This window comes from Engystomops pustulosus, chromosome 3 (genome assembly GCF_040894005.1).
Source record: "Engystomops pustulosus chromosome 3, aEngPut4.maternal, whole genome shotgun sequence".
In the NCBI taxonomy this organism is placed as follows: Eukaryota; Metazoa; Chordata; class Amphibia; order Anura; family Leptodactylidae; genus Engystomops; species Engystomops pustulosus.
This window is the reverse complement of record NC_092413.1, coordinates 121263808-121283845: the sequence shown is the minus strand read 5'-3', so window position 1 is coordinate 121283845 and position 20038 is coordinate 121263808. Positions and strand designations below refer to the sequence as shown.

General features: G+C 35.5%; 1 long non-coding RNA gene across 2 annotated transcripts in view; it reads right to left on the bottom strand.

Moving 5' to 3' along the window:
- The window catches only part of LOC140120546 (uncharacterized), a 94500-nt gene that overhangs the window by 56144 nt on the left and 18318 nt on the right, over positions 1 to 20038 (bottom strand). The window contains exon 2 of one of the 2 annotated variants that reach the window (XR_011853860.1): positions 15802 to 15856. The exons of the other annotated variant lie outside the window; for it this stretch is intronic. This is a non-coding gene — a long non-coding RNA (uncharacterized lncRNA). The remainder of the gene's footprint in view (positions 1 to 15801; positions 15857 to 20038) is intronic. 2 annotated transcript variants of the gene reach the window in all.

The window sequence follows — 20038 nt, the reverse complement described above, 5'->3', positions numbered from 1 at the left end:
AAACCTGACTTAGACACTTTTCCTAAATAGTCTTTATGATTTTCCTATTTTGGTGTGCAAAGGATAGCCAGCATATTGGAGTAGCTGGTTAGGTTCAAAATATAAATGTTTTCCAATTTAGCAGAAATAATGCCATGTTTGTTAGTAAAATCTTCTATTTCTTCGGGTAAAAAAAGATGTGCACTTTCTTCACTACGGGAGACATTTTGTAGCCCGTTTCATTTCGTTTTCTATAATCCATGTAATTTTGTTATATGTATACTTAAAAAGTCTGTGAATGAGAAATAGGACCGACTCTAAAGATTAGCGATTAACATAATGTGGAAAAAGCCGGTGATGTAGCATGAATTTATGAGCTGCATTTATATTCAGATGCATAGTGTGATTGTTATCGCTATGATTTGTTAAACATGAATACTCCCCAGATTATAAGAGTTAGTACAAATCTTCTCAAATATGTTTTATTGCTTCCTTGAGCAGTAGTCTATATTATTTCACCCAGAGTGTCAAAGCAAATTTAATTTTGAGAGTTATAGTCATGTATTACTTTAGGTGCGATCTATAACAACCTACCATGAACTGCTTTGATTTTCATTTTACAATATGAATCTAATTGGCTTTTCTCGATGTTCTTGACTAATTGATTTTCAGTGTTTCATTTATGTCATGGAGCGCAAGTATAATGTAAGATCAATCAAGGTCAATAGTAGAATGAATAACATTTCTATAAGAAATTATGAAGATTACCTTAAATATCAAAGTTTAACTAAATGGAATATGTTATAAAATGTTCTTTCAAGATTTAAATGTCCTTCTTGAAAATGACACTTGCATTGTATATGTAGAATAGAAGCTTAAGGTATTTTAGCTCGATAGCAAGATAAATACTTTGATAATTTATAAATATTATCTTAAAAGGCAGTGGTAACAATTTAATAGTTACATTTTTTCTACTTCTTGTCAAAGTTAGGCCTCATGCACACAGCTGTTTGTAAAAGGAGTGTGGCGGCTAGTGGTTAAAATTGAGGAACAGGTAAGTCAACATCACACCTGACACCAAATGACAGACACAGTTCAATTTTTCCCACCCGCTCATTAATCTCTACACAAGTCACAAGTAATGCCCACATCCATCCAAATTTCTGCCTCTAGTTAAATAAACGATCATGTGCAATCCCTTTAAGAAATAAGTTGGAAAGACATATTTTGCACTGGAATTGTCATTTAGCCATTGTTCTCCCTTTTAATTGAGTATCCTTAAACTTTTGTTTACCGATTAAATAAGTGGAGTTGTGTTTAAATCTTTAGGTTTATGGATATAGTAGGGATTGCTGGTTTAATGTATGTTGGCTATTGCTGAGGCAAGTATAACTGAAAAAAATGCTCTTTACAACTAAGAGGTAAATAACTGCACATAGTCATTCTAAAGCTTACAATTTGGCACTTATTTTAAGAACTGGAATGTCACACAGACACCTGAGCTGAAAGAAAACAAATAGGATTTTCTGGAATACAAAAAACGCAGGTTTAGTAGTAGATGTTCTTATTATTTGATGCCTTGTGGTAAAAGTTTGATTACAACATAATTAATGGATTTAATTAAAAGAACAAGATAACAACCCTCATTGAACCTTTTGTTGAAGAGCCAGGACAGTTAAAGGGGGATTCCAGGAACAAGCATAATTCATATTTAAACGGGTCATTAAAATATAAGCTAATATGTAATAAGTTGTTATTTAAAAATTTGCTTCCCTTATCAGAAAACATTCTGTGGACATACACCATAATTGGGATTAACATGCTACTGGCCCTTTAATAAGTCCTGTGATTTGTCCCTTTGGAGCAGACACAGGACAGAAGATGGATGCTGGTCACATGTCCACATCACATGTCCTGCACATGTCCTGCGTTGTGATCTTCACTGTTTGAGTGTAGTCGGTTGGTTGCTGGAACTGTTAATGAGAACTGAGGCATGATGAGAGATGTAATATCTTGTGGCAGTCATCTTTAGAAAGGCAATACCAATTAATGAAGCAAAAAAACAACTTTTTAATTTCCATTTTGTGACTTTTTTTGTGATTTTAACTATATTGAGTTTTGTTGTATTCATTTATTTATGGCATTAAGCCCCTCCATGCATCAGCTTCACAGGTTGTTACTCTGTGCAGGAGCACCTGCACTGCATCTGTGTCAGATCAAAGCAGGTAGAAGGAGGGCAGAAGTGCTAAGGGAGCAGTAGGGGAGGGGGAGTGTCACAGTCTCTGAAGTTACAACACAGAGGCACCCTGGTAATGCTCCCCAGAGCACTTAAAGCATATTAGCAGAATTTTACAATTTTGATTTTAGTAGGGATGAAGTCATGGATAACAAATATTAGAAGATTTCCACAGTCATATTGCCTATGAGAATGTATCCCTGGCCTTTCATGCTTGATTTTGATGGTAGATTTCCATTACAGTTTTTTTTTAGAAAAGTTTCCCTATTTATTTTGAGCAGTGATGGCCTACACAATTCAAATATACTTGTCCATACTTCTATTAGTCTTCAGTTCCATTGTGTTAGGTGCAGAATGGAGGTCTTCTTGCATCGGAGAAATGCCCCAAGAAAAGAGTAAGAGTAAAGTAGCCCCTCATGACCGACCCTTGTTTTCAGCTCAATGACCAGACTCAATTTTTAGAATCTGACCTTTGGAACACTTTAACATATCCAGGTGATGAAAAAATTCTTAATTTCATAGTTTTAAATGTTCTTCTTTAAAGGAAGATAGTCAGACCACAAAAATAGCTTAATAACTAACATTTCTGGATTGTCTGCTTTATTATGACATGGCTTTTTATGCATCCTCTCATTTTTCTAGGATGTTGTTAGGCTTAGAAATTTAGGTGTGATTTTTCTCATTTTCATGAAAATTGGCAAGACTCACATTTTGAGGACTAAATAGGGGTTAAAACAATATGGACGTGCGATTTAGAAACTTCCAAAAATTTGTTTTGGTAAACACATTCATTTAGGCCAAAAATTACACTTTCAAAATGAATTAAATGATGGGAGAAATTGGGTATCAATCTTTGCAGAGCATTCCGAGTGTATTGTGTAGTGTATTCCATGTGGTGGTGACCTAGTGTATCAGCACATGGCCGGGCATGGAATGAAAGCAGCCCCATTCAGAAAAGACAGATTTGTAAAGGGCTTATTGAACATATGAGGGCTTATCATCAGCTGTTAATGTACTGTAACATAAAAATAATATTTTATCTTTATCCTCTGGTTCACTAATTATGATGATACCTCATTTATATCGTTTTTTTCTTATCTTTGCACAATTTTACTGAGCAAAACTAATATTGGAGAAAATCGCATTTGTTTTAGTATCAACATATTTTAAGAGGCACAACTTCTGTATTTTTTGTTGACAGAGCTGGTTGAGGACTTATTTTTGTGAAAAGGGTTGTTCTTTTCAGTGGTCCCTTTTTGGGACATGAAAGTTTTTTTGACCGCTTTTTAGAACATTTTTGGTGAGGGTATTTGATGAAAAATTATATATTATAGGAAGTTTTCTGTGTATTTTTTATACCGTTCACCATGCTGGTTCAATATTGCTTTATATTTATTGTACAAAATTGATGAGGGCATGGTTATAACAAAATATGTATGTTTTTTTGTGTTTTATATACTATATTTAGTTTTTATGTAATTGGGTTGATTAGGGGACATGTAATGCAATGTATAATGTAAGTAACTGAGCATGCTCAGTTAGTTACAGATGGGTCCTGCCAGGAGGCAGAACTTGGCATGCAAAGGGTCCAGCAGCTTCTGGACCATAGGGCTGCAGCAGTATGCATCAGATCCCTGGTAAGCTCACTTGGGGGGCTCTGATCCAGGAGGAATACACTTACACGCCGTGGTCATGCTCTACCATGTTGTGTAAGAGTGTTGTGATCCTGCGTGTTAGTGCCTAGTCTGGGCTGTGATGACATCGGCATTTACAGAATGTAGAAAGGCAATGCGTCAGAAGAAGCACCCTTACTGGCCACTGTAAAAACCCAATATAGTGGTCATTAAGGTGTTAAGAGACCCCATATGGCAGCACCTACAGCACTTCTAAGCTTTACAATAGAACCACAGAGATCTATCAGAATACCTCTTCTTCCTTTATCCCTTATTTTGTTCCACAAGTTTATCAAAAAAGGATAAACATTACAATCTATTTCTTAAGAAATGCAGATTTAATTCTTGCATCTAGACTTATTTATGCAGTATTCATAATTTTATCTGGTAGAGTTCTAAGTTTTAAAGACTGTGTAAAGTTTCCTCTTTTACACACACTGCTTCTCATTTCCTGAACTCATTTAAAGATAATGAAAATCATGTTTCATTTGCATCAAGTCAATAATTTCCTTTCATCAAGAGCAATTTTTGCTGTTCTTGCACAACTACATGAATATCCACAAGTAAAACCAGATTGTATATGTTATGGAATAGAATTTAGTCTGTTACTGATATACATTTTGTTCCTTTCTATAGTTGAAATGCAATTGGTTGAATTGCAATACATTGCAATACATTAGTACCTATTGGTTCGAAAATATTTCTTAATATATCATTACTTTTAGGAATCTGAATCCTAATGGATAGATACAGGTTAAGTTCAAGTTATTAAGACTGGTATATTGTGCACCAGTCTTAATAATCAGCGAACTTTTTTACTCAAAGATGGATACCAAGGGTTGTCCGGTGCCACCATCTCGCCATACTGTGCCCATGTTTGTTTACAGGGGTATGGATGGTGAGCTGATTTCTGCTTCAGGCCAGCTGAGGTGGCCGGCCTCGCCCCCTATCCTCAAAGTTGAGCATCTGTAACAGATTTCAGCACAGCTTTCGTACCCCTATAAACAAACAGGGGATGGCCGGACGAGACAGTGGCGTGGGACACAGGGAGGGACCACAAAGGCAAGTAAATTTTTTTAAATAGCCACCTCCCGGCCACATATAATTTTTTTCAGGTCTCGGACAATCCATTTAAAATGCAGAAAATGGTTTCTCCAGTATGGATACTCCCCTGGTACACCAAGAAATGTTTTGGTAATTTAGAAGCTGGAAGACTATACTTTTGGGTGGTTTTGCATTGGCGGTTTTTTTCACATCAGTGATTTTTCACTGAACTCATTTTGGCTTTTGGACACATACAGATTGGTTTTCCTTTCCTGGCTTCAGTGGTTATCACTGATGCCTAACTGAACCATTCTTTTTAGGGCACTTTAGTCAAATTTCAATTTTTTTGCACTGATCCAATGTCGGTGAACACAAAAAAGAACAGGTTCTAAACTGACCACTGATCAGTGAAAAAAAAAATCACTGAAGCCAGGAAACAAAAAACAATCTATGTGTGCCCAGAAGCCAAAATGGCTTCAGTGAAAAACCACCAATGGTTTCTCTGTTTAAATTATTTCCTTATACTATTATTCTATTTGTTAGGAAAAATGACAGCAAGAAGATATCTAGAAAAAGGTGAGGAATTGATATAAAAAGTATATTGGAAAATTGTATAACTTTTCCTTACACAAAGCATATTAGTTATTTGCTGAAAGTGAACAGCCCCTTTAACAGTTCTTGTTAACAAAATAACAAGCTGATAATGTATTCTTTTAATACTTCTATATCACACTTCTGAATTTGGACTTAGTTTGATATTAGACAAAAGTGTTTAGGGTTGGACACTCATCTTACATAGGATCCCTGAGTGCTGGCTCAAGTATCTTTATAAGCTTCTAATTAAATATGTTGGAGGACGGACGTAGGTCATGACTAATGTGTTTTTCCAAACAGGGGGCAAACTTTAATTGCTAGATTGATAGTTATTTCTTTTACCTCACATTGCCTGTGCACCTACTTCTTCAGTAATAAGCATTACTGGTTCAAGGACAGAAATTTCATACACAAATGTAAGTTTTGCTTTAACCTTGCTTTGACACTTTTTACATTTTTTAGATATCTCTGAAATCGTTAACATTTTTAACTGTTATTTCATTGATGTCTTTGCTTCTCATCTCTGCTGAGCCTTGGAGGAATGTAAATGTAGAAATGCATATTAAACTCAATATATCATAGTGTTTGCTACAGTGAGTTACATAATTTATTTTATTATGGTCTCCAATCCTTCACTAAAGAAAATAAGAGGAATTGTTACCTTTCACAGACAATGTTCATCTATCATTGATTCATAGACATTATGGGGGTTATTTATCATTGGTTTTCTTGGGATTTTTGACAGAAAAAAAGGTCTCAAAGTAGTCACATTGAGGGTTTTTTAGACTTTGCATTTTTAAAAAGTCTCAATGAACTATATACAACTCTTTATTAATCTGGCCTAAACATAGAACTACTGCTAGTGCAACACAGTGCAGATTCATGACTTAAGACTTTTGCGAAAAGTCTCATAAAAAGTCTCATAGTTTCTCCAGTCCCCTGTCGGTGTATGTGCTGGGACATTTTATATATTTTGAGACTTTTTGAAAAAAAAATCCTAGACAGAAAATAGACCATAAGAAGATTTATTAAAGGGCCAAAGCCACTTTAATGAATCTGATGGGTAGCAGAGCTAAAAAAATTAGACATAGAACTGTCCCAAGGGGCCGACTAATGATAAATAACCCCCAAAAGTTATAATTCCAGAGAACCTCCTATTATTATGCCTAATTCCTTGCAAATCTTCCGTCACTACATGTCACGATTTTCTGCTGTGTAAATTTCATACTTTGCTTAAAAGGGTATTCCCATTTGGGCGTACAAATTTAGTTTAATTCATCTGATATACAGTGGGGCAAAAAAGGTAAGCCACCAATTGTGAAACTTCTCCCAAGACGAGAGAGGCCTAACATGGAGATCAAAGGTAGACCTCAACTATGAGAGACAAAATGTGAAAATAAATCCAGAAAATCACATTGAGGCTCCTCTGTCCTCCACTCATTACCTATAGCAGTGATGGCTAATCTATGGCACTAGTGCCAAAGGTGGCACTCAGAGCCCTTTCTGTGGGCACTCAGGCCATCACCAGAGAGGACTCCATGCATCTTCCTGCATATTTTCTGCTTTATTGGTGTCCTCAGGGTGCTGGTATCAATGAAAACTGTGACAGAGAAGGGAGTATAAATCACAAATTCTGTATTGGCACTTTGCGATAAATAAGCGGGTCTTTGTTGTAGTTTGGGCACTCAGTCTCTAAAAGGTTTGCCATCACTGACCTATAGTAATGGCACTTGTTAGAACTTGTTATCAGTATAAACTACACCTGTCCACAACCTAAAACAGTCGTACTCCATGACTGTGAAGAACAAAGAGCTGTCAAAGGACACAAGAAACAAAAGTGTAGACCTGCACCAGGCTAGGAAGACTGAATATGCAATAGGCAACCAACTTGGTTTGAAGAATTCAACTATGCGAGCAATAATTAAAAAATGGAAGACATATAAGACCACTGATAATCTCCTTCAATCTGGGGCTCCATGCAAGAGCTCATCCTGAGGGGTCAAATAATCATCAGTCAGCAAAAATACCAAACCACACAGGGGGACCAAGTGAATGATAATCTTGATAAGGCTGCGGAAAACCTCACAATCTCAGTACCATATCACATATGGTGCTCACATAGTTATTAAACACTATTCTGGCGGCCCTATGATTAGTTGTCCGCTGAATTAGTCTAGCAAGGACAAAAGTTCTGCAGCCATATATGGTCAAGATATAGTAATGGAGATATTTGGGTATTGGAAGTCCAATACCCAAAATTACTCCTTATAGCATGCCACACATTCTCATACATCTATATCTTTAAACTGCACTAAATTGCACTTTTAGTCCTAGCTAACCTCTTCTCTTATATTGCACACTAGCCCTATCTATGCTTAGCTCCTACACGTTTCACCTTAGCTACATTCTATGGCTCATCAAGAAGACAACTTTTAGCATGACCGGCGGCAAATCATAATATTGTGTAATAACTATGTGAGCACCATATGTCGACTCTGATGCTCAACATAGTGGAAACAAGTGATACATTTTCACAATACCTATCCGCCATTATTTTATGAATTTTTAATAATAGTTATATTTTATTAAATCCCATAACAATCCCTACACCCTGGACCTAGTGAATGACCTGCAGAAAGCTGGGACTAACATAACAAAACTCAGATCCTGCAGTACCAGATGTATCTCCCTTCTTAAGCCAGTACATATCCGGGTCCATCTGAAGTTTGCTAATGAGCATTGGCATGTTCCAGTATTGGGAGAATATCATATGGTCAGATTAAACCAAAGTAAAAACATAACTTGTATTTGGAAAAGAATGAGTGCTGAGTTGCATCCAAACAACACTACACCTACTGTGAAGCATTGGGGTGGCAACAGCATGCTTTGTGGCTGTTTCTCTGCAAAGGGACCAAGACAACTGATCCGTTTACAGGAAATAATGAATGAGGCCATGTATTGTGTGATTTTAATTGCAAACCTCCTTCATCAGCAAGGGTTTTGAAGATAAAACGGCACTGAGTCTTTCAGCATGAGAATGATCCCAAGCACACCACCAGGGCAAAGAAGGAGTGGCTTTAAAAGAAGCACTTCAAGTTCCGGAACTTCTTAAAAGCATAGAAAACCTTTGGACGGAATTGAAAGTCTGTGTTGCCCAGTGGCAGCCCCAAAAACATCACTGTTCTAGAGGAGATCTGCATTTTATCTTGTGAAGACCTAATAAAGAAAACATTTGACCTCAGTCATTTCCAACAAATTATATGTTACAAAGTACAAAAGAAAAAGTGTTTTTGTGATGCACACTATCCCCTATAGGAGCTGCCAAACAGTCACAGATGGATCCCACATCTAGCAATTAGTAAAAATAAAACAGTCTGACCGGAGCTCCTTGTGTGTCCTTTTATATATCCTTTGATAAATCGATGATTTCACTCCTTTCCCAACTATGTTCCAAATTCTTCAGTACACTTCCACACAAACGGTATTTGGATGGGAATAGATCGCTATTCAGGCAGTTTTAAGCTGCATTTTCTTGCATCCTGTAGCCAAATAGTGTACAGCTACTATAGAAGAGATTAAGCAGCAGATAGGGTAGTATGTTCAAATATATGGAGTTTATTTTATTAAAACATACTCACAAAATAGAATAAAAACATGCGCATATAAAATCCACCATGTGTTACAAAGTGTTGAGGATAACTTTTGTTGTTGACCAAATCTTATTTTCCACCATAATTTGGAAATAAATTCTTTCAATATCAGACAATTTGATTTTCTCATTTTGTATCTCATAGTTGAAGTCTACCTAAGATGTGAATTGCAGGCCGCTTTCATATTTTGAAGTAGAAGAACTTGCACAATTGGTAGCTGACTAAATACTTTTTCCCCCACTCTACATATATTCTTTCAGTTGTATGTTATTAAAAGAAACTTGTGTGATGGACAATAATTTCCCACAGACGTAGACATATTGTCCCATATAAACATATTGGGGCACATTTACTTACCCGGTCCTGTGCGTTCCCCGATCCGGAGTGTCGGACACTCATGCCTTCTGCATCTGTCGCTTCCTTGCTCAGGCCAACGTAGTTCACCTTCTTCTTCCCGCTGTATGTAAGTGCATGTCTTGCTACACAATTTTAAAGTTAAATCCGGCACTCTGTCCAAAACGACCCACTCCCGATTTCTGTTGCATGAAAGCCGACGCCGATGCACCAAAATCCAATCGTGTGTGACGCAATCCCCTTCTAATTCCCTGTCCCAGTGGCGCAATCCCCGAAAACATCGGAAAACCCGACCGAAAATGCGTCCGCAGGACCTTTAGTAAATAAACCCCATTGTCCTTAACTATTGCACTGTTGAGGGGCCTGACCACCTGGATTTAGTGTTCATTACCACATTATGTCCATTATGACAGCTTTTTTTATTCCAAAAATATAAAGTCGAAAGTAAAAAAATGAATGGTACATAAAAAGAATAGATTTAATCAGTGCTCAAAACTTTTTTCGTAATATGCATTGTTGTGACATTTTTTTTTCTTTAAAGGGGTATTCCAGGAAGAATCTTAAAGGCACTGCCTTCAGGCTTCTCTGTGGTCCCGATCGGACCCCAGAGGTGCCATAGCAGCGATCAGTCCCCCCGAAAATGGCGCGGGGGGGGGCCGTTCGTGGGGTAAAGACCCCCGGAAGGCATGTTAAATGCCGCGGTCGCGTTGACCACGGCATTTAACGGGTTAAACGCCCGCGATTGGAGCCCACTCCGACCGCGGGTGTTAGCCGGGGATGTCAACGGTAGATTACCGTTGAAATCCTGCGGCTAACGATGCCGGTTCGGCTGCTATTCAGCGCTGAATCGGCATCGTCTCTGCGTAGTAGCTGTACTGTGCTGAGCGCCAATAGTGGGAAGCTGCGCAGTACAGCTACGGCGCAGAGCGCTAAGGGGTTAATTAAAAATCCTTAACTGTTGGTTATAAACTAAGTGTAATATTAAATCTCAAAAATTATATAAAGGAAATTAATTTTAATTAATTTATTACTATTATTTAAACTTAACACCATCTCAACCTGAAAACAATAGTCATGTTGAAGAAAAAGTTACAGTTTTGTATGAAATTAAAAACATTGATCTTCTTGTCCCTATTACGTAAATTTTAAAACCCCTAATTCTACCAGGAAGGTTGAACACAAGCTATTTTCTATTACAGTTATACCAAAACCATTTTGTCAATTGATTTTGTGGCTTATAAATGATTAATTTAAGGTTATGAATGTATGAATACACTTAAGTTTTGCACACTTATGTGTAAAAAAAAATTACCTTGTAGATTACTATAAATTGGTCCCAATGGGAATTCTTGTCTCGCTACTCTTAAAATTTGCATTCAATATATTAAACTGAAGTGTATGCCCTTTAGTTAACATTGTTCTAGGTACTGCATTGTATAAAATACCTGTAGTTTTAGTAAAATAGTCTCTGCTTTCTATAGCTTATAAGCTTCAAGAATTTAGTACAGGTTCCTCCTTAGAGACAAAATTCAATTACACAGCAAATTGAAATAATTAGGAAAAAGCGCTAATTGTAACTTAATGGAGAACAAACTATACAAATAATTTTGTGGCGGTGCTATCAGAAAAAAAGATCCAAACTACCATAATGTTGCTCCTTGCAGATATACTGTGAAGCCCTTCTTAGGATGTCATGTCCACAGTGTATAGCTGGTACGTACTGATACCAGATGAAATTAAGATTGTAATGATTATTTTTATGTCTATTAATGCCCAGTTCTCTTGGGAAAAAATAATGGCTGTTGTATACATTTTGATTTCCTTGAAAATACCCTTGAAAATGATGTAATTTTAATACTGTAAAACAAGTGACTCTTTCAGAAAGTTCTACATGTGATATTGACAGTTTGCTCACAAATTCTATTTTAATAGTAGTTCTTGTATGCGGTATTCTGTGATTTCAGGATAATTGTATGAAGGTTCAGTGAAATGACAGGTCTGCTGACTAGGTCCACTGTTACTCTTCAGAGTGTGTTTTCCTTGTCAGAGAAAGAACTGCCGAATCATTGAAATTATGTTAGAGGCAAAATGAAAAAGGTATAAATCTATTTTTCATTTTCAAATGCTCAATTGTTACATTGATAAATATATTTCCTTATTTTGCTATAAAAATACAATTACATTATTGCAGTCAGTAACTTTAAAAAGTTCACTGCAAAATATCTTGTACAACATATAAAATGTATATATTTATATATCTATATATAATACGTCATGATGCGGTCAACCTATATTGACAGGGCTCAGCTACTAAATAATACAATTTGTCCTTTAGATTAGAAGCCATGCAAACAGAAAAATAAAAAAGTTATTGCTTTTTGAAGGTGGGGAGTAAAAAATTAAAAGGAAAAAATTAAAAAGGCTTTTTAAGGGTTAAAAATGGTAGTTTCTACTATAACATATGAGGAATCGTGAAAGGTCATCTTTAATGGTCTCTTCACACATATCATATACCATCAGATTGTTATCCACAAATTTAAGTATTTAAGTATCAGGTTTACCATTAGATGTGCTTATTTGAGGATACAAAACTAAAGCCAACTGATGGGAATTGATCCCAACTGAACCAATATTTCCCAATTCTTTCAATATGGGGGAACCCCCAAAAATATTTGAGTCTCAGACAACCATTTACTATTTGTAACTAGAGTAATACAGGGTAAATGGTTTCTTATTTCTTTGGTCGAGCATTTTTGAGCAAGCTATATCATGGTTCTATTGCTGCTGTAAAGAAAACTGTGCTTGGTACTGCAGTAATAATAATAATAATAATAATAATAGGAACTTCTAATTGGTAAAAAAAATCCTTTCAAAGAATTGGGAAGTAATATTGTGTGTTATTTTCATTGCTATAATCGATTTTTAGATTTAGATTTTTAGAAATGCTTAACATTTAAACCTTTTCTTACACATTATAAATTTGAATAATTGCACTAAATCGTTTTTTTTTTATAGAAACCTATAGTTCTAATAGGAAATATATGATTTCCTTTCTATTTTGTAATAAGTTTATATTTACACGGTTTTGGAGTCAGTTTCTCACCTGTGCTGTAACCAGAACAGGACAACTGGAGAGAAGGTATGGTCATGTAAAAAGAGGTCCTTGTTAGGTTGACTGTATCATTTATAGTCAGTGGTGAATGTCTTATTATCTGCGTCCAGCTTTCAAGTACGGCGTAACTTTCCAAACTTTGCTTCCCGATAACAATGAGATTTCAACTGAATATAATCCACACAAAGTACTTTTACACAGTACATATAACATGAAAACCTGATTTACATAATAGATCATTTTCAAGCAATAGGTTATTTTCTGTTGCAGTAGAGGCACATTTATACATAATTCTGTCTGGTGTTTAAGAAATGACACTTGGCCCTGAAAACAGATTCTCATTGAATCCACAGTTTTCTTCATCGCATGCATTAAGAAAACTTTTTAATATTATAAGGAAAAATGTACCTTGAAAAAAGAAATCGTAATGAGCTATTTGTGATTTTAATTAAACTTTAGAATGCTGCTTAAATTACAGCAGATAACAGAGTTCTGTCATCTAATTCCTGTTCAATGCAAGAGCAAATATAGCCTTTGGTGTTGTCTTGTTTACTGCATTTCTTGGATTTACATTTATAGCTTCAATGTGAGTTGTTAGGTTGTTAAAACATTATTTTGTAAGAATATACAGCATTTGAAATTAATAGTAACATGGTAAATGATTCTTTTCTATTGTATTTTACCTATCATTATGGTACCTCAATTATATATTTATAATACTTTACAGACAATATGCATGTGTCAAAAAATATGAATTGTATTTTAGCATTTTAATTTTCTTACTTTATTACAGGGATCTTTAATTGCTTTTATGAACTACATTTTCTATTTTATGTTTTAATTATCCATAATTTTTAATTATGGTGATCTTATTATCTGAGCTACTTGGCTACTTATGGCTACTAGCTATAGAGGAAGTATGTAAGTCAGGCTTTAGCTCTGTACATTTATTATATTTTATAGGTTCTGCTGTGATCTTCTTTCCTTTTTAATTTTTCCAACACTGTTAGTGGGTAGCGATGAGCAGATCCATCAGAATTCATGTCAGGTGGGTTCGGTCAAATCAGTGCTTGCACTGGTGTTAACCCTTTAAATAGGCCTGCTTACTCACTGGTAACACCAGCACTGGCACATGTACTGCAAGCAAATCCGAACATTGTGGTTTGGTTCTGCTCATCACTATTAATGGGTAATGGATTAAATAAATAATAAAATACTAAACAATGTCATCATTTTTTCAAGGCTATAACTCATATTCAAAGATAGTGTTAGATGTTACAAATTTGTTTGTAATGCACCCTACCCATGTTTTATCCCTGTTTCCTTATAATTTAATCAAATATAACCTCTGCTTGTAACTGCTATGATACTTGAGCTTAAAACTAAAAATCAAATAATATCCATGAACACAAATAGATAAACATGTAAATTCATAAACATTTTAAGTAGTCTCATCCCAACAGTTATTCCCCTTGATGAACCCTGTAATGAAAAGTAGTGCACAAATGTTCAAATCAACATCAAATATTATCAAAAGGTCAGACAGTTTTCAAAATGGTATCAATGAAAACATCATCCCATTCTGCAAACAATGACATCTTACACAGCTCTGTACACTGAAGTATGAAAGAGTTACCGTTGACAGAAAATGGCAACGCTAAGTTTTTTTTTTAATGAAAGAATTTTGAATTTTTTTTTTAAAGGTATTTAGACACAACTATTTAAATGTTGTATCTCTGCACTGCAAAAATAAAGCCCATAAGTGTATGGTGCAACTTTGTTTTATTTCGAATTTTTTCCCATCTATCCCTGTGCATGGCACAGAATATTAAATGGTGCCACTAGTACTTGCAACTTGTTTTGCAGATAAAAAGTGCTCATATAGCAAAAAAAAAAACTAAAAGTTTTGACTTGTGAAAAATGGAAACGCAAAAAAAAAAACACTTGGTCTTAAATGGGTTAACCTTGGATTCTAAATAGCATTTTGTGATTTATTTTAGTATTGTATCTTATTACACATATGACAAAGAATATTTGGCTTTTCTCATAACTAACTTACATTTCAGGGCCACAACACAACACCGTTATGTGCTGCCTAAACCCATTCCCCTCCTTTACCTCTATAATACTAGTTGTTCCTTATCAGACAGAAGGGCAATGGAATAAACCACACATCAAGGTCTGTGTATGAATGATTTCTCTACTGTGTTTAGTCATTATTTGCAGTGCTCCTGCCACTTTTACATTGTTACTTTTAAATTGTTATTTTAACTTAAAATTCTAACATTCTGTCTGTTGGCATTTAAAAATTTAAAGCTGTCATATTCACTAACCCTATTCAACAGAGAAACTGAACTCAGCTAGGCTTATACGTAGTCTTTGCCATCAATTTGGTGTATCTGTTTTACCTCTTTATTTATCAGTCTATTTTACATTCCTTGGAAATCTATCATTCACCTATGAATGATCTTAGTCTTAATCTCACTGGCCTGCATAATTCAGGAGTCTGGGATATTTCCCAAGTCTGTATTACTCTGCAGTGGATTTTCTGCTGCTTAAACAAGCAGCAACTGAAGGAACAAGAATATATGACCCTTTTTGTAAAATATAAAACCAAAGACATTAACTGCAGTGAAGTTAGAAAGAAATATGAATATAGAGATGTCTTTGTACTTGTGTATAAAATCTATAAAGTATAAATATACATTTTAATTCATAAATTTAGGTGTTATGAAAATACATTTTATAGTATTTTGCTTGATGTATGAATTTATTGTTAACTATATATTAAACAGCTATCTAAAAGAATCATATACCAGTGGATTCCGTACATAAATACAAAGCTTAATAGACATGAAAAAAATAAAACATATACTATATCATACTGCAGTAAGTAGCAAATTTGTAATATTATTACAAATATAGATAAAGAGTTACAAAATAGGCAAATATATCGTAACACAATAGACACACTGGTACAGTACTTACATACCATAGATAATATATTTAATAATTGACAATTTTATGTGCTGAGAAATGGATATAATGCTGGTGGGTAAGTACATGAATGATAGATTAGTAAAACAAGAACCTTTACGGTAAAACTTATGGTTTTACTCATCATAATCATTTCAAAATTACATTTTATTTTAATTTTACCTTATTGGGTGGAAATGTTGGATTTTCAATGGTATTTTGTATGCATGAACAACACCTAGATATGTAAAATATACATTAACAGATAATAATAATAGATAATCATAATAGATTTTGAGAGGAATCAATGACTACATAATGGATATATAGATAAATATGTAAATAACGAAAAGCAAAGGTAAGTGGGTCATAGAAAAAAACATATTATTTCTAGAAAGAAATATATACAAATAACTTATTCATAATTTCGCTGATATATATTTAAGTTTAAAAAAAAAAAGCTGTATTTGTAAACAATTGATAAATACACTAACGGTAGTAGTCTTATTTTTCCACTTGTGCAGACATGGGCTTATTACAATCAGACTGTGCAATTCCTCAGTTTAGACATTTAACCCAGACATTTTACAAGTAATCATAGGTGTATATTAAAACACAAAGGTGTTTATTCGCAGTTATAATCTTTGAAATATATTTGTGAGCATGGGGATTTGAAGAACAAAGTGCTGGCTGCCATCAAAAACCCATTGGGCCTAGTTCTGAGATGTAACATTTTTACTTTATTTTTCTGGGAAACCACACAATTTCAAAGCCGAACGGTTTGTCTCAGTTGTGAGTTTTATTATGCCATGTTTTCTTCTCTTTTTATTCCCATATTTGCTGTTTTGGTGATCTGTAATTTATTCCAATGTGAAGAAAAATAAAGTTGTTGATAGATCTGTATTAAGCATGTGAAAGTCCAGAAGTATAAAAAGGATTAAATCTGTTTCTGTGAAAGGGATTTGGGTTCATTGCTGTACAGTGCATTATAAATCAAATGTAGCTGTTATGGAGATTTGTGTGTTGGCTGCAATCCAGAGAGAGAACTATTGAGCAGAGTGAGTGACTAGTTAAGATGCTTGGTCTGTGAATTGTGTGCCTGTGACAAACCAGGCTGCAATATGATTGTGCTGGACAATGTAAAATTAGCAATGACAGAAATGCAGGTGGCGCTCTTTGACTGGAAAATGCTGTGGCCATGTAAAACTTTCCAGAAAAAAGTACGAAGGAGAAATGTCTTAATAAACTGTGAATATTCTACAAGCAGCAGTGATCACACACAGTCTGTTATCCCAGAAAATGGATTAAAAGTAAAAAACTATGGTTCTACTTGCCTTTTAAATACATTTAGGAAACTACTGCAACTCTGCCTCTAAAGTATAGCAGAACATGTACAACTGGATGTTTTGCTACATTAGTAAATATTGTGCGACTTTTACAAATTACGAATAATTTGTTTTTAAAATTTATATTAGATACCGTATTTTTTGCCCTATAGGGCGCACCGGACTATAAGGCGCATTAGTCCGATGCGCCTTATATATGTAATAATTACATATATAAGGCGCATCGGACTATAAGGCGCGGGGTCCGGGGGCCGGGGGCGTGGCGGAGGCGTGGCGGAGAGCCGACGTGACGTGACGCGGCGACGGGACGCAGCGACGGGACGCGACGCCGAGACGCGACGGGGAACGCGGGGAAGGTGAGCGGGGAAGGTGAGGGGGAGGTGGAGGAGGGCAGCGGACCATACTTACATGGGTCCCCGCTCCAGGTCCCGCTGGAGATCTGCTGTCTTCGTTCTCCGGTAGCGGGGACCTATGTAAGTATGGTCCGCTGCCCTGTGCCCAGCGCCATACATAGGGCGCACCGGACTATAAGGCGCACTTTGGATTTCCACGGAAATCCAATGCTTTTACGTGCGCCTTATAGTCCGGAAAATACGGTAATTTAAAATCAGATTTTGTTAAATAATCAGAAATCAAGTTTATGAATTACGTATACAGACATTCCCTGGGTTACGTACAAGATAAGTTCTTTAGGTTCGTTCTTGAGTTGAAATTGTATGTAAGTCTGAACTGGTATATTTTATAATTGTAACTCCGGACCCAAAAGAAAATTTGTTGGACAATTGGATTTTCAATATTTTGTGCTGTCATGGGAACAAGGATTATCAATAAAACTTAATTACAGACACTTTACAGCTGATCATTGGAGTCTGGGACTAAAGTTAAGCATCCATGGAGCTTTAAAAGTGGTCACAGCGGACAGAGAGGACTGTCTATAACTAGGGGTTTTCTGTAACTTGGGTGTCTGTATATACACTGGAGATTTGACAACACACATTTCTTAACCCCTTAACGCCGAAGCCACTATTCACCTTCCTGACACGGCCCATTTTTTCAAATCTGCCCTGTGTGACTATAAATGGTTATAACTTTGAAACGCTTTAACATATCCAAGTGATTTCAAAATTGTTTTCTCGTGACACATTGTACTTCATGTTATTTAAAAATTTTTGGTGGTATGTTTTGCATTTATTTATGAGAAAATCAGATATTTGGTGAAAATTTGGAAAAATTCTCGATTTTCGAACTTCAAAATGTTCTAGTTTTTCCACACATAGTCTTAACAGCAAAAAAAAAGGTGTATGTGGACACGGTTTTTTATGCATACTCTTATTTTTGTAGGATGTTATGGGCCTTTGAACGTTAGGTGCGATTTTTCACATTTTCATAAAAAACACAAAATAGTGCTATTGAGGGACCTGCTCAGGTTTCAAATCACTTTGAGAGGCCTAAATAAAAGCAAACCCCATAAATTACCCCATTATAGAAACTACGCCCCTCAACGTATGTAAAACAACTTTTATGAAGCTTATTAACCCTTTAATTGTTTTACAGGGGTTAAAACAAAATCGGATACAATTTTGAAAGTACATTTTTTTTGCCTAAATTAATGTGTTTTTCAAAAAATGTACAAAATCTCAGTGGATAAAATACCAAAACGCTCCACAAAATTTGATACCCAATCCCTCCCGCGTATAACAATACCCCATATGTGGTGGTGACCTGCTGTATGGGCACACGTCAGGGCATCGAAGGGAAGCTGCGCTATTCAGAGCAGATTATGCATTGTCACTTTTTATTGGCTATACAATCTGTATTTTTTTGGCAATTTGGACATATAAGGGTTTATTTTTTGGGACATGAGATGCACTTTACAAATACTTTATTTTAGTGGGTCATTAGCTTATTGATGAGATTTTAATAACTCTTGAATTCATGGGTGAAAAGAAAATTGTCAATTTTGGTTTCCTTTCTTTTTGTATTTTTTGGGGTTCATACACCATACACTAAAAATACTATATTATCTTTATTCTACAGATCACTAAGATTACGGTGATACCACATTTATACAATTTTACTGGAAAAAAACGAATATAGAGGAAATCTCATTTGTTTTTGCATCGCCATCTTTTCAGAGTCGTAACTTTAATAGTTTTTGGTTGACAGAGCTAGTTTAGGGCTTATGGTTTACGCAACTCCTGCGATGCAGTACTATTATGTCAAATGTCAGGAAGGGGTTTAATGTCAATGTAATTGCACAGTCCTGTATGAATAAATCCAAACATGAGTATAATAGTGGTATTTTAAGCTTATTTCATAAAATGCATATGTTCTAAAATTCAGAATAAAAATGTAAATGGCATAATTGTAAAAGAACAATGATCAAAATTAGAGAACACTTTTAGATACCCGCAAGTTATTGGTATTAATCTGGTACCTGCTGCTAATTTGCTTATCTGACAAGCCCTGTATAACTGGCAGCCTAACATTCCAGTTTGCACTGAAAAAATGGTGTGCCTTCAAAAGTGACAGAAAACCTCAAGAAGCAGGTTGTCCAGATGAAGGTCATAGGGGTAACCATATCAGCCATAGCAAGAGAAATTGATTTCTAGTATTTTGCATCTTTGCAATATAACAAACTCGTTCAAATCCCCCAAGAAGGCTGGTCACCATCGAAAGACAAATGCAAGAAAGGGCAGGATAATATAAAGATTCTTTATGAGTAACACTGCAGCTGGAAATGCTTGCCAGTTCAGCACAGCACTGAACAGGATATGTCTCATCATATAATGTCACAATGTTTTAAAAGCATTTGGATTAAAAGCCCACTTTACAGTGACCAAACCTCTCATTAGCAGAATAAATCAAAACATTAGACTCCCCTTTTCTGAGGAGCATATTGTGTGGACAGAGGAGAAGTGCTCCACAGTTCATTTTAGTGATGGAATCAATTAATTTATTTGGATCTGATGGGAAACATTGGGGCAGATTTACTTACCTGGTCCTGCCGTGATCCCGTGGTGCGTTGTCCGACGAGGTTCACCTGCTTCTTCCCGGTGCTTGTAAGTGCGTGT